This window comes from Squalius cephalus (assembly GCF_949319135.1).
Source record: "Squalius cephalus genome assembly, chromosome: 12".
Lineage (NCBI taxonomy): Eukaryota > Metazoa > Chordata > Actinopteri > Cypriniformes > Leuciscidae > Squalius > Squalius cephalus.
This window is the reverse complement of record NC_137133.1, coordinates 4991245-5006866: the sequence shown is the minus strand read 5'-3', so window position 1 is coordinate 5006866 and position 15622 is coordinate 4991245. Positions and strand designations below refer to the sequence as shown.

Below are 15622 nucleotides of genomic sequence, written 5' to 3'. Positions count from 1 at the left end.
CAAATCGAAATGTATTTATATGTATATATCATCTGTGCAAGGTGTAGGACCATAAAATGTTCGTCCATGCTTGCTCCGAGGGCAATAATACGATGTCCTTCCTGCCTGTCAGTGTATGTATTTCCATACCTCCGTGAAGACGTCAGTCACAGATGACCGCAGCCAAAACAGCAGCCACCTTTTACAGCTCCTCCTGAACCAAAACAACAAGCTTGTGCTACTTTCATGCCATAACTACTGTAATTTGGAAGATATGGAAAACCGTGACATGATCCTCGGAGCGCCTCGTGACTCGAAATTATGCGTTTCAATGATAACACTATCAACGCCGAAATGAACCTGCAGCAGTCTGATGGTACAGGTCAGTGGGTCTCATTCAATTATTTTGTTTTAGTATGCACATAACTTCTCATGAAAACTGAGCACACTGAGTCCGAAATTCGCATCCGAAATTTTCGCATGTTAAAAAATAAATACGTTATGTCAATCACGCTTGCACACTGCCTCCGAAACTTTCGTTCGTCATAAAAATTTTCGAATCAGGTTCGATTTTCTGCATTTATTGCATCCGTAGCAAGCATTTTAATGGTGTTTTGACATTTCAGAGCCACCGAATCACGAATACGAAAAAAAGCATGCGACAATTTCGGACTCAGTGTGCAAGGACCTTAATTCACAACACATTCGTACACACATGAATTTGTTCTTAACATAGTTCTGATGTTAGTTAATTTGGAGTATTCTAAATGAGTGGCCGCGTGCACGAGGTTAGTCATTTGCATAAAACACGCCCAAATCATCTCCAAATATGGGCTTTCCGCACACGCTTTCCGCACAGCCTTTAATTACTCTCGTCAAGCTTGCCGCTGTTTGCATACAAGCTCTCGCCCGAACCTTGAGCAATGCCAAGTGAGCCATTCTCACCAGTTCTCACAATAAACACCTTTTATACAGACCCAGATTATAGACCTCTCATTTGCCAGATGTACATTCACGTTTATCTGTGTTATTCAGAGAAACCTCGCAACTAAACATAGAACACAGCTTTTCTAACTCTTTAACTGTATGATTGAATGTATTTAAAGCTGCAGTCCGTAGCTTTTTTTGGGTTAAAAATTATCCAAAATAATTTTTTGAGGAAGTACATAACCAGCCAGTGTTCAAAACTATCTGCTTGCTGAAGCTCGATTCAAAATGGTAAACTTGTAATAATGTTTTTAATTCCAGTGGTACTGGTGGATTTCTGCGGGAAATTCGAGCATGTCTTTGCGTCATTACATCACATCTGTCCACATAAAGAAGGGGTCTCGGCTAGTAGGCTTTGTTGTGTGTGAGGATGTTGGAGGTGGAGATTTATAGCCTTTTCTCACAGCACTTGATATAATTAAACTTATCAATTTGATGGCAGATCCAGAAAGGTTCAAACGACAATCACCAGTGACAACTGGAGATTCATCCGTTGTAAAATGCAAAAGACTTCGGAGAAAAAAAGAGACTGCAACCAGCCCATGCGAAAACAAGGGCATTAAATGTAGTCACGCAATGCTGATGTTGTTAACATTAACAATTTGAGAACAAAGTATAATTTGCACGGTTTGACGTGATATGATCAGCGATCGTTAGATTTAATCAGCGCGATTTACTGCAATGCTTTTTTCCCCTTAGTTGGTCAGAACAAAAGTGGATGTTACTTACTTGTTCAGACGACATTTTCCGGTGAAAATTCTTATGTTGGTCATACTTCCAAAAAGTAGAATTTGTGATTGCGAATGAGAGTATCCACACGAGCGCGGTGATTGACAGCCGCACATTCTCCTCAAAACATTGGATTCATTCCTCCCACAAAAAGTTGATAATTCCGCGAATAACTGCAACTGCAGATTTTGAACAGAGATGGCGACAAAGAGGAAAAACTGCGGACTGCAGCTTTAAGATGATCTTTAATTGTATTATTAATAATTTTATTATATAATTTTATATATGGATTATATAATACAATTAATGCAACATACTTCAATATAATAATAGTTCGTAATAATACGATAAACAATATAATTATAAACTTCGTAACACGATTATAAGGCCATACAGAGTACCTGCTTTTTACCTACGTGTGGTTTCAGTATTTCCTATATTTTTTCCGCAAATTTAGCATACATTTTTTAAATATTTGGTAAATCATGATTTTGCTCTTAAAATCATGCGTACATGTTTTTGTTCATTATTATTGTAATGTTATGTGCTTTGAGTCATGGGGTACTTTAACGCTGTCTCTCGTGTTTTTAAGAAGGCGTGGCTTTGGAGACACTCTGAAGGGAGGGTGGGATATTATGCTTTGAAAGCTAGCTTGCTATTGCTAGACTCTCTGAAAATTGCCTACCCTACCTTAGAGTAATTTGACTTTCATATAGGTTTTAGCTTTATGTGCTCAGCTATCATTCCTGCCAACACACGCACACGCACACACACACACACGCACACACACACACACGCACACACACACACACACACACACACACACACACACACACACACACACACACACACACACACACACTCATTCTAAAGATTGGGGTTTGTACCAACAATGCATTTATTTGATCGAAAAATAGTAAAAACTATACAATTGTGAAATATTACAATTTTAAATAACTGATTCCTATTTTAATATATTTTTTAATTACTCCAATTGCAGTATGCAGTGTCACATGATCCTTTATAAATCATTCTAATATGCTGATTTGGATCTTATGAAACATTTGTTATTACTATCAATGTTAAAACATGCTGCTTAATATTTTTGTGGAAAACTTGATACATATTTTTAGGATTATTCGATTAACAGAAAGTACAAAAACAGCATTTATTTTTCTAACAACGTAAAACAAAAAGTCCTTGCTGATACTTTTGCTCCCTGAATAGACGCAGAAGTATTTTTTTTTAAAACTGACCCAAACTTTTGAACAGTAGTGTAGGTGTAAAAAAGTTGTTAACATGAGAAACACACATTACACTGGAGAGAATACAAAATCCTAAAATGATTCTCCTCCACTGCACTTTCCTGCTTTTGTGCTAGTTGGCATCATCAGAAAGCTCCTGCTCTATTTACTCAGGCAGACACCCTCTGAGCGTTTGATAATGCCTAGGGGAGAGACAGAGATGGGTTGGGCTTTGATTGCTTCTGGCTGCCTTTAAAAGCGTGCAGTGCAGGGCAGTTCAAGAGATCACAATCTATTCCACAATAAATCATCTGAACAGTGAGCCAGCCAAGATCAACTCAAGACCTTTCTTATTAACTCAGTGCCAATGCTGATGTCAACTATGGATCAATTATGTTAAAGGTGAAGTGTGCATTTTTTATATATATAATAAATGCTTTCTCATATCTCAGTCAATATGCTGAGACAACCAAGTAAGCAATTTATAGATTGATTTACCAGAACAGTCTCAACCAGTGGACTACTTGGTTGTCAAGTGATGGAAATCGGGCTGTGTTTAAGGAAAACTGTCTGGAAATGTATTTTTTAATATCTACATTATCACTGTTTCAGTAGTATTAGTTCAGTCTAACAGACATTTTAAGCTCTTAAAACAGATACAATGTGAACTGGATTTCATGATGTGTAAAGTAAACAGTAGCCGGGCGGTGAAAGTGAATGCTGTATGTGTTTGGACTCCTGCTGCTGTGGGTAAGAAAAGAGGAAAACGAAAAACAACTCTTTTAATGGGCTGTTTCAATCTCCGCTCCCAAAACACCTATTCCCCCTCAGGTAGTCTTCCTCTATTAATATACTACTGTGGTCAGACGCCAACAAACACACACACACACTGCAGCCTACTTAACTCGCCGCTGGGGGTGGAGGATGAAAGGGAAAATAGTATATAGGTACAACTCCGCTGGCACTGATCAGGATGGGCTTGACTTTATTGGCCCCATTATCCAGGTTTTTAATGTGGGACTGATTTTCATAAACACATCAAACTCAGCGGGAGCTTTCAGACACACAATTAGACTTGGCTGTTACAGCAGGCAGCAAAATAACAATCATTAGTCCACAGGGATGTAGATGCTGTGTCAACATATTTGCAGCTACATGTGGTCCCACCTTGTGTGTGTGTGTGTGTGTGGATAAGCAACAAAGTATCTGTCTTTTTACTGGAAAAATCTAGGTATCATCAAAACACTTCTCTGCCAGATTACACAAAGTCTAAACTCCGTCAAATAAACGAACACTGTGTGTTATGTCTTCAAGGTCTTAGCAGAAAGAGCACATTTCAACATGTCTTTTATTTTGAGTCTCTCTGGCAGGACTAAAGAGAACTCACAGTATTGTGGGTGTCCTTATTTTATCTTGTTTCAGTGTTTCCTGTATTGATTTTTTTTTTTTTTTTTTAGCAAAACTGTCCTCACAGAAATCCAGTGTGTCCAGTGTAATCTGATTCATGAGAAAATGACTCTTATGAACAGATTCTTTTAATGAATCATTTAAGACGAGCTCAGAAGGTACCAATCTGAATCGGGATGGCAAATGACAAAAACTCACTGAATGCATCAGAACGGTTACTAATCAACATCTCAATATCCATCTATCGTCCTATCTTTCAGTCTATGTATCTTTCTGTCTATGTATCTATTTGTCTGTATACCTGTCTGTCAGTTTATCTAAAGTATTTATTGTAATAAATATAGTTTACTACACATTAGGCTCATAGAGAGATAGATGTTTGAGGTCCACACTGAGACAGCGTTTTTATTAACGAAAACTAAGCTTTTTGAAAACGCTCTCCAAAGTGGATACATTTGAAAACGCCGTAGAGTGGGGACTGTCAAATTGAGGTATCTGAAACCGATAAAGCATGTTTAGTCACGTGACGCATATTGTACTGATAGATATTCATGTTTATACCGTTATTGTGCCTGTTGTGGGCTATTCACTTTCACACAGTTGCTAAAATATGTTACTTTGCGCACTCTTCACATCACAATCCTGCAAAGATGACAGAATTTACTCGCATTTCTTGTCCTGCGGAAAAACATGAGAGCCGTCGCGTTTTAGACCAAACATATAATGGTGAGTGAGTGCGACCAGGACGCATCATACAGTGCCAGAAGAATTGCGTGAATAAATAACTTTATTATATCTTGTTCCGTCTCTATCATCTCAGTGAGCTTTTATGAGGGTTTAAGCATGCGTGGACGAGAAACTTTCGTGTGGACAGAGCGTTTTGAAATGAAAATGCCGTTTTTCAAATGTACCCGGATTAATGTAGTAGACGTAGCCTCAGTGTGTCTGTCAATCTGTATACACAGTTTTTGACCATACAGTTTTTCTTGTAATAAATATAGTGTATTGAACATTATAGATAGACAGAGATAATGAGACATGAAAACTGGCCCTATAACTAAATTGTACAGTTCAGGGAGGCAGGGCGATCTCTGCTGGCATCACAGAGGCAGACAGATTCAGCATGGACCATTTAGAAAGCAAATTTTTCAGGTTTAATCCACACACACACACACCTGTGATGCATATTATAAACACATATGCAAAGAGTGTGGAAAAAAATGGGAGTCCAGAATCAGACCTTAAGAATAAAATACATCTGCTAACAATACGATCCTGACATCACTAATGCTTTCCCGATCTCTTTATCCTTTTGTTTTTAAAAAATACACATATATTTGGCTTATTCTGAAATTATTTTGTTTCGTTATCTTTCTAATATCCAGTAGTTATGCTATAAAAAAAGCACTGCAACCGTTGAACTGACACTGCATGGTGTCCTCCATTGTATTTTTTATCATAAAATCTGTTGAAATAATTTGTGATAACCTGACACAACATATTACATTCTGTCCACCCCCATGGTTTGCCTGTGTAAGATGAAGGGATGTGTCTGTGTGTGCGTGCTTGTGTGTGTGTGTGTGTGTGTGTGTGTGTGTGTGTGTGGTGCTGGTACAGGCCTGTGTGCTTGACTGCCACTACATGACACTGTTGTTGTGGCATGAGCTCATTATTGAACAGCATTTCTGTCAGTGAACAAAACAAAAGACAGTCCTGTCTCTCTCATTCTACACACACATGTTCACTCATATGGGCAGCATCAGAGCATTAGTGTGTGTGTGTGTGTGTGTGTGTGTGTGTGTGTGTGTGTGTGTGTGTGTTTGTGTGTTTGTGTGTGTGTGTGTGTGTTTGTGTGTTTGTGTGTGTTGTGTGTGTGTGTGTGTGTGTGTGTGTGTGTGTGTGTGTGTGTGTGTGTGTGTGTGTGTGTGTGTGTGTGTGTGTGTGGTGAATGCTGTCAGTGTGTAAAAGGGTGGCCAGCAGGAGAATGGGAGTGTCACACTTCATTGTCTTCACACACATGTACAAGAGACGTGACTATACAGCACACATGCAACCAGTTTGTGATGTGATCGTATGAGTTCATGAATATTAAAACATCACTTTCACACCATTTGGTAAAAACAATGCATAGATGTTATGTTGTGGTTCAAAATAAAAATATAAGTAAAAAAAATAAGAAATAATCTTACCTCCCCTAAACTTTTAAAGGTAGTATATAATTAAACATATATGCTTAATTATACTTTTATTTCCCCCCACAAAACTCTTATGTAAGGCTTACAATTTGAAGTGCTAATAGTGAAGTGCTTAATTTGTAAACAAAGAGATTATAGTATGTCCCCATCTAAGTATCTTAGTAAATGTACGTGTATGTGAAGAGAGAAAGGAGTGTTTCTTGTTCAGTGGGAGAGAGAAGCTTTAGTTCACTGAATAGAGTTTCAAAACTGTGTCATTCTCCAGATGTGTGGTGACCTCATTCAAACTTAACATCATGCTCAAACAGCAGGGAAACACACTGGCTTATAAACACACATCCTAGTGTGTGCTGTGTTGCTGAAATTCTTTGCTGGCATATTAGTGACTTTGTTATCTGCACTATTTTACAGTAAGAGTATCTTCTAGTGTTTGTCATTGGACTGTAAGCCAATCATATCGCTTCATTTCACATCAGTGATGTACATGGGTGTTTCTGTTCTGCAGTGGTGGCACACCATAAAGCCATGTAATTGTGCATGTGAGGGTGTGTATGTGTGACTTCATTCAGACGTGCATAAGTAAAACATACAGTACAGTACAGCCGACGTTAGGTTTTAACATGTTAGCCCATCATATTCCAAAAACATTGTCAATTTTTCAATCTTGATTATATCAAACACATACAGAAAATGAAAACAAATACCCCTTGTACACTGTAAAAAAAAATATGTTCAATAAGTTAAGACATGTTTTTACATTGCTTTAACTCACCAATAAGTTAAGCAATTTGCAACTTTTTTACAAAGTTGTATAGATTTAACTAATTTTTAAAGTCAGTTTAATGTAATTTAAGTTGAAATTACTTAAACATCCAAAATGATTGTACGTTTAGGATCAAAAATACAATGCAAATACAATGTTTTCTGTTTTAATATTAGTTCAAATGTAATACACACACACATATACGTTGGGTTTTCTTGTTTTATGGGGACATTTAATAAGCATAATATTTTTTATACTGTCCTAACCCCTAACCCTAAGCCTACCCATCACAGAAAACTATTTTAAAATGTAATTTATTCCTGTGATGACAAAGCTGAATTTCAGCATCATTACTTCAGTCTTCAGTGTCACATGATCCTTCAGAAATCATTCCAATATGCTGATTTGATGCTCAAGAAACATTTCTTATTATTATCAATGTTGAAAACAGTTGTGCTGCTTTATATTTTGTGGAAACCATGATATATTTTTTCTAATATTATTTGGTTAATAAAGAGTTCAGATGAACAGTTTTTCTAAAATAGAAATGTAACATTGTAAATGTATTTAATGTCAATTTTGATCATTTTAATGCATCATTGCTGAGTAAAAAGTATTAATTTTAATCTAAAAAAAAGCGATTTTTGCAGTCAGACAGACAGACAGATAGACAGATAGATAGATAGATAGATAGATAGATAGATAGATAGATAGATAGATAGATAGATAGATGTCAGAATTATTTGCCCCCTTGGTAAAGATGATCAAAGATGGCTGTAAAAAAAAAAAAAAAAAAAAAAAAAATTCTGCATTGTTTATCCTTTTTATATTATATTTAAAAAAAATGCAAAAATCGAACCTTTTATTGAAGTAAAATAATTGAAAGTGGGGGGAAAATCACATTATGAAATAAATGTTTTTCTCCAAAACACATTGGGAACAATTATTTGCCCACTCTGCTGTCTCCTTAATGCTGTGGGCCTAATTTTCTGCCAGAGGTCCTGGACATCTTGTTCAGATACATGGCATCATGGATTCGATCAAATACCAACAGATATAAAATCAAAACCTGACAGCCTGTGCTAGAGATCTTATAATGGGCCATGTTCGGATCTTCCAACAGGACAGTGATCCAAAAACAAACAAAAAAATCAAAACAAAAATGGGTCACTGAGCACAAAACCAAGCATCTGCAATGGCCATCCCAGTCCCCAGACCTGAACCCTATATGAGTGACCAACATGGATCTGGGAATCTGAAGGATCTGGAGAGATTCTGTATGGAGGAATGGTCTCTGATCTCTCGTCAGGTGTTCTCCCATCTCATCAGGCATTATAGAAGACTCAGAGCTGTTATCTTGGAAAAAGGAGGTTGCAATAAGTATTTAATAAAGGGGGGCAAATAATTGTTCCCAACGTGTTTTGGAGAAAAACATTTATTTCATAATGTGATTTTTCCCCCACTTTCAATTCTTTAACTTCAATGAAAGGTTTGATTTTTGCTAATTTTTGGAATAAAATATCAAAAGGATTAACAATGCAGATTTATTTTTTACAGCCATCTTTGATCATATTTACCAAGGGGGCAAATAATTCTGACCAGCACTGTAGATATGACATTATGTCCCCGCAGGACCACACACACTTTTCCCAAAACATCCCTAAAATAATCCATAAATATGGTCCGCTCTGTTTGCGTGTGTGTGTGTGTGTGTGTGTGTCATGTCTACAGCAGAGGAGGATCGGAGGCTTGATTATACGTTGTCTGCCACTCCGGTATTATTGGAAATGACATCATCAGGCTGATGTTTCGGTTAAAACACAATATCTACAATGTATAATTACAAAAAAAAAGTAAAGCTAAGAATATAACTACAGCCATGTGGGAAAATCACACAGGCACCCATGCAAGAGTTGCCAAGAGTGGCTGACAGCAGGTTGCTATGTGGTTGCTAGGGTGTTCTGGGTAGTTGCTATTTCGCTTCTTGCCCAAGAAGAGTGCAGAACGCAGCCCCAAGATATTCTAGATTCGACTCATGTCCTTTCAAAGTTTGTGTGTATGTGTAGCTGTTGTAGAGAAAATTGTAAGTCAATGATTTAGAAAAGTAATAGCACTCCTCTTCTCAAAAAGCCACACAATTTGAGGTATCTTTTAAGTCACAAACATTGTGGGATGTACTGAATTGCAATACTTAGGATTAGAGATTTGTCCAAATCCTTAACCATAAGTATGGGCAATAATAACAGTGATGATTGCTGTAGCAAACCCCACTAATAAACATTCATGCACATGACTCTGACAAGCTGTCATCAAGCTGTGTACTTTACTCCAGCTTTGAAGACACAGACACAGGTAATCAGTAATGCAAACACAGATACGCTGCTTCCTCAGGCCACGTGCACATGTCTCTGCATGCAGAACAATAAATCCCAACACATTCAAAAGAGGAGACTGCACAATGGACCATAGCAGGGAACAGCCGGCGAGCAGGTACTGGCTCGTATCGTCATGGCAACACACAGCTCTGATCAGGATGGGATAGCAGTTATGATGATTTTACTGATGAAACTACCAGCAGTTAAAGCAAATCACTGTCACTCTCTCTCTCACTTGATGTAGTTTGCGGAGTGTTTCTGACTTCTGCAAGCTATTTGATTCGTCTCTCCCTCCCAAAGTCTCTCTTTCTATTTTAATCCTGAATTGATCCAGATGCTGTTGGACGTCTTCCAGACAGGAAGTCAAACACAAGAGGCTTTGTATATGTGTGTGTGTGTGTGTGTGTGTGTGTCTGAATGCTTGTTAGTGAAATTTTATTGTTGGTGCAAGAGCTGTCGTCACAACACAAACAAAACTCATTGTCTAACTTCCTTTCCAGTTTGAATCCTAACTGCTGGGTAATCACGCGTGGCTATACATGGGTGTGTGTCCGTTCCTGTGCTCTGCCTTTGCTTCTGCTAGATGTTCCTGTGTGTCAACAGTGAAAATCAAATTCATATTTGTAAGGGTTCTTACTTGTGCAGCAAATGACACTATGGGCCCTATTTTAACGATCTGAAACGCAAGTATCAAACGCGAAACGCAAGTAACTTTGTGGGCGGGTCTTGGGCGCTGTTGCTATTATACCGGCGGGATAAATGACTCTTGCGCCCGACGCAAATCTAAAATGGGTTGGTCTGAAGTAGCTTCATTATTCATAGGTGTGGTTTGGGCGTAACGTGAAATAAGCCAATCAGAGCGACATCTCACATTCCCTTTAAGAGCAGGCGCACTTGTTCCATGGCGGATTGCTATTATAACGGCGGATTTGCCAGACGCGCGCCAGGAGCGGTTCACAGCCGAGGAGACCGACGTTCTCTTCAGGGCCGTAAAACACAGAGAAGTGACATTGTATTGGGGATGGAGAAACACACCCAAATTAGCTTCGGTTAAACAGGCGTATAATAATTTGGGTAAATGTGTAAGCTAGATTTATGCCTATTTTTTCACATCTTCATAGACACAACAATGATTTCCCTCGTGTGTTAATATTTTTCCTTGTAATAATGTATGGTTTTCTAAAAATGAGAACTGCTGCTTCTGTGTGTAGATGAGATAAGCAAAGTGCATGCGCGTTGTGCACACGCTACATTGATTATGGCATATGAATAACATGTGCAACGCGCCACTGACTTTAGACTAGGTTTTTCCTGGTCAGTGGCGGAATTGTTTTCTAAACCTGCAAAACAGCACCAGGGAACGTTAGCGCCGGAACACGCCTCCTCTTTTCGCTGAACCGCCTCCGGGAGCTCAAGTTCATTATTTACCGGCGTGCGTCTGTGGAGGGAAAAGTCCGCTGTGCGCGGGTGCAAAATAGGAAGGATACATGCGTCGGTGTACAAAGTCAATTGCGCTGGGTGCAAGATAGGGCACTATGTATCTTTTTCTGTCTGTGTATCTTGATCTGTTTGTGTTGTACTTTATGAAAAGCTTTTGTTGCTTGTAACGAAATGAGATCACGATATGAATTAAGTTTTTTGTTGGTCAAACATCCATTCCTCATAATTCTTTTACTTTCATTCATACACACTACTGTTCAAAAGTTTGGGGTCGGTAATATTATTTAACGTTTTGAAAGAAGTCTTTTATCCTAACCAATTTAATTTATGAAATGTAATTTATTCAAATGATGACAAAGCTAAATCTTATTATTATTATTAATGTCGAAAACAGTTGTGCTGCTTAATATATTGTGAAAACAGTTTTTGATGAAAGAAATGTGGAATAGAACAGCATTTATTACAACTAGATTTTTGTTGTGAAAATGTAAAAGCCTTTCCTTTCAATGCAATGCATCTTTGCTGAATAAATGTATTTCTTTCTTTCTTTCAAAAATCATACTGACTCCAAACTTTTCACATAGATGTCTGTATGTTTGCTATGTATCCTACCGGCCAAAAATAAAAAATAAAAACAAATTCAAGAATTGTTAAAAGAATGTTCCTGATTAAATATAAATAGACCTACCACATAATTTTATTTTGTCCCGTAGTTTCGAAAAACAATGGAAATCCATGGGACAGTTTTAGTACCTTTGCCCCATAGACTTTCATTGTAAGCATGTAACTGTCAACATTACTTTTAATTACCAACTGAAGGATGAGAACAGAATTTAACATTTTCTGTGGCAATTGACAATATGCAACAGGTATTGTTCATAGAACTTGTCTTTGTATCTTCAATAAGAGACACAGCTAATGACAGAGTGAGAGATGGATCACACCACTACATCAGTGAACTTCATTTTGCTGCACTGAATATAACTCACACATAGACAAAATGCAAACAAACTGAAATACATTGTATGACATGCGAGAGTAAAACTCTCAAACTTTCTACGACTCTCTGTTGTTCTCCAAACTATGAATGTTAGCAGCCTACTATTATATTTGCCAGAGTGCTGCAACTCTACTTGAAAGTTAATCTCTTGAGAATATTCAAATATTAATATTAAACACAAACTGCAAACGTTTCCACTGGAGTTTAAGAAGGACTCACCGGTATAATTGAGATCCTTGCTGTAATGTCACTCAGAATAGACAGGTCTCCCTCCTTCTTTCTTTGTCTTTCTTTATTTCTTTTTCTGTTCTATCGCTCTCTAAACCTCCCTCCTCTTTTCCAAGTTCCCTCCTCCCTCAGTACAGCTTCCTCCACGCCTGCTCTCTCTCTCTCTCTCTCAGTACAGTGGGGAATATAGAACAATGCATGGCAGCAGAGGACAGCTGGAATCAGGGTGACCATACATAAGCCACCACAGAATCATCCTCTCAGGTTATCAACATATCAGCACATACATAACACAGTTCTCAGCTGCAATGGGTCTTAAAGTTGTAACAATAAGTATGCACACACACACACACACACACATCCATACAGACCGCAGCTGTGTTCCCAATGGAAAGAGCGCTGCAGCGAAACATCTCTGGCTGGAGTGGAGTGTAACTGGGTTCAGTTGGGCTAGTGCTGATTGGCTCCAGTGGGATGACTGGCGTTTCCTGTTACTGTTAACCACTGCCAGCATCCTCCCTCAAACTTTAGAACACAGCCCAAAGGCAAACACACACACACACACACACACACACACACACACACACACACACACACACACACACACACACACACACACACACACACACACACACACACACACACACACATCTCTCTTTCTCACTGAAGAATTCTCATGTATACATGACCCACATACAGAGAACGGTAATAGTAAGGGAAAGTATGATATTTCAAGCAGGAAAAACAGCAGTTGCCGAAGTGAGTCAATGAACGGTTTCTTCAATGTAAAATAATGAGTAAATGTGCTGTTAAAATATAAAAAAAAATGTAAATAAATAAACAAGAAAGACAAGATATTAATGAAATCTTTCAAATCATTTGGTCTACTTTTCTAAACAATTTCACTTGGTGGATGCTCTAATGAGTAGAAAAATACCATAGACCCAAGCCATTCATAGCGGCCAGAATATCATAGATTCTTGGGGATGTGCTCTTTCTAACACTCTAGCAACTGAGCTGTGTGTATGTTTATCACACATACACTCAGGTCATTGCTTGGTGGTTGCTACTATATATATAATTTAGATTTTTTTTCCTCCTTGCTCGGCCACCCACTGAGACACTGATTGATGGTTATTTCGAACATTTCAGATAATATGAGAGAATGACTACGTCTATCATGCAATCTTGGTCCCGTGCCATGAGTAAACCTATTTATTAGGAAATAACATAAAATGTATAAAATGAGATGAAATTATCCAATAATGATCCAATTGACAGAATCAAAGAACTTTAATCACATCTTATCTGCTTTCTATCAGCTTTTCTGAAGAACATTTGCTTGTCCTGGATGATTTGAAGAAGCTCCAGTAAACCAGCCAGAAAAAAAAGTGAGCATTTTGTGTAATTGCAAGGAAAGAGAACAGTGGTTTCGAGTAATCCGGCCAAGAGAAAAGCTTGCTCTTTCAAGGAATGCTAAGAGTCATCCCATGAATTATGGGTAATAATAGCATTTCTATGCTCTAGTTTAGATTTAAACCTCTGTTCCAGTCTGGTATTAAGATGCTCTACATTCAGTCCTGGCTCCTCTATGTCTACAGATCCAAACAGAAACAGCACAGAACAATACTAACATTAGCATCTAATCTGACTTAACTGAGCGCTGCTGTTGAACTATCAGTTGGACGATATACAGCTCGAGTCGTCACAATAAGCTATAGTCCAATCAAATCAATAAAAACTAAATGGGAATGGTGATAAATAACATTAATTAGATATGCAAGCATATGAATACAGATTATACAGGGACATACAATACCATACGACCAGTGAAAGAGGATATTCAGGCACAAAGTTTACTTTGCTTTCTTAGTGGGGACATACAATAGATTTCTATTGTTTTATAGTTCTATATTGATTCTATGGTCTTACATATGGTATTATTTAATGGAGTTTTTTCCCCCAACTAAGGCTGTCCTTAAATGTCCCCAAACTATTGCCAAGAACACACACATATACACACTGAATCTCAGAGTGTATTCATTCGATACCCCTGTGTTTTCAGTCCGCATTTGAACAAAAGCTCTCATCAAATTTAAACAAGCTCTTTCCTCTGTCCTACTTACTGCAATTTATATGTAAATGAGTGTGTGTGTGTGTGTGTGTGTGTGTGTGTGTGTGTGTGTGTGTGTGTGTGTGTGTGTGTGTGTGTGTGTGTGTGTGTGTGTGTGTGTGCGTGCTTGATCGGAAGAATGTGGCTAGGTTAGGTTTGACAAACTGGATGTGTGGTAATTGTGTTCATTCTGCAGTGTGTACCTAAGTGTCTATGTGAGGGATATGTAAACACTGATGTTAATGTGTGCATGTGTGAGATCCCTGACTGCACCAACACGGTCCTCTCCACTCGTCTCTCTATAACGACAAGCACTGATTGGCTTTTGTGCCAAACAGCAGGAGTAGTGCAGATGACTGAAAGATGGAGAGAGAGAGATAAAGAGAGAAAAATGTGACACTAGGTGGCAGCAGAGTATTATGAAAATGAGGACACAAAGTTAAAAGACTAACACATATATCCTCCTAACATACCTTTGATCATGAATTCAAACCAGCACTCAAACATTTCCTAAAGCTGTTGTTTACCATACTGTCATATATATTATAAAGCGCATACAATAATACATAAACATTATGCCTGATGAACATAAAGAGGACAGAATTTATGGATCACTGGTTTAACAAATATATATATATATAAAGTGACAAATGACTACCAATCAATATATCTGACTGCTGACATTTCACACAAACTTTGACCTCAGACAAAGTGTGACCTATCTAGACATGACAAGTTTCCCAGAGCAATTGGTTTGTTCACACTGAACACAAAACTGCTGTGTGAAAGTGACGATCACAGACAATAAGAAGATCGGATCGGATCGATGTTTAATGTAAGGTTATGAGGAACAGGGTTTCGGACTAACACACTGGATTGAGATTTTCGGGTACAATGTTGCACAAACAGAAACCCAGTAAACGGTTGTTTTTGGTTAAGTAGGACAGGTTAGAGATTGTCTCACCTAATTAACAGTAATAAACACTACCTAAAATATAATAATAATAAATAAATGTTAAATGACCATGTACTGTGTGAGCTACTCATGTGATACATTTTTGAGTTTGAACTGAATGCTTTCTGTTCTCAGACAGCGTTAGAAGAGACAGAGCAAGACAAAGTGAGATAAAGTGAGAGAGAGACCGGGTAAGAAGTATTGCCA

General features: G+C 38.0%; 1 protein-coding gene across 9 annotated transcripts in view; it reads right to left on the bottom strand.

Annotated features, from left to right (window-relative positions):
* sash1a (SAM and SH3 domain containing 1a) overlaps positions 1-15622 on the bottom strand; it is a 222181-nt gene that overhangs the window by 62313 nt on the left and 144246 nt on the right. Inside the window, exon 1 of one of the 9 annotated variants that reach the window (XM_079887260.1) lies at positions 12339-12441. The exons of the other annotated variants lie outside the window; for them this stretch is intronic. The gene's annotated coding sequence lies outside the window, so the exon portion shown is untranslated. Of the gene's footprint in view, positions 1-12338; positions 12442-15622 lie in introns of those variants that run through there. 9 annotated transcript variants of the gene reach the window in all.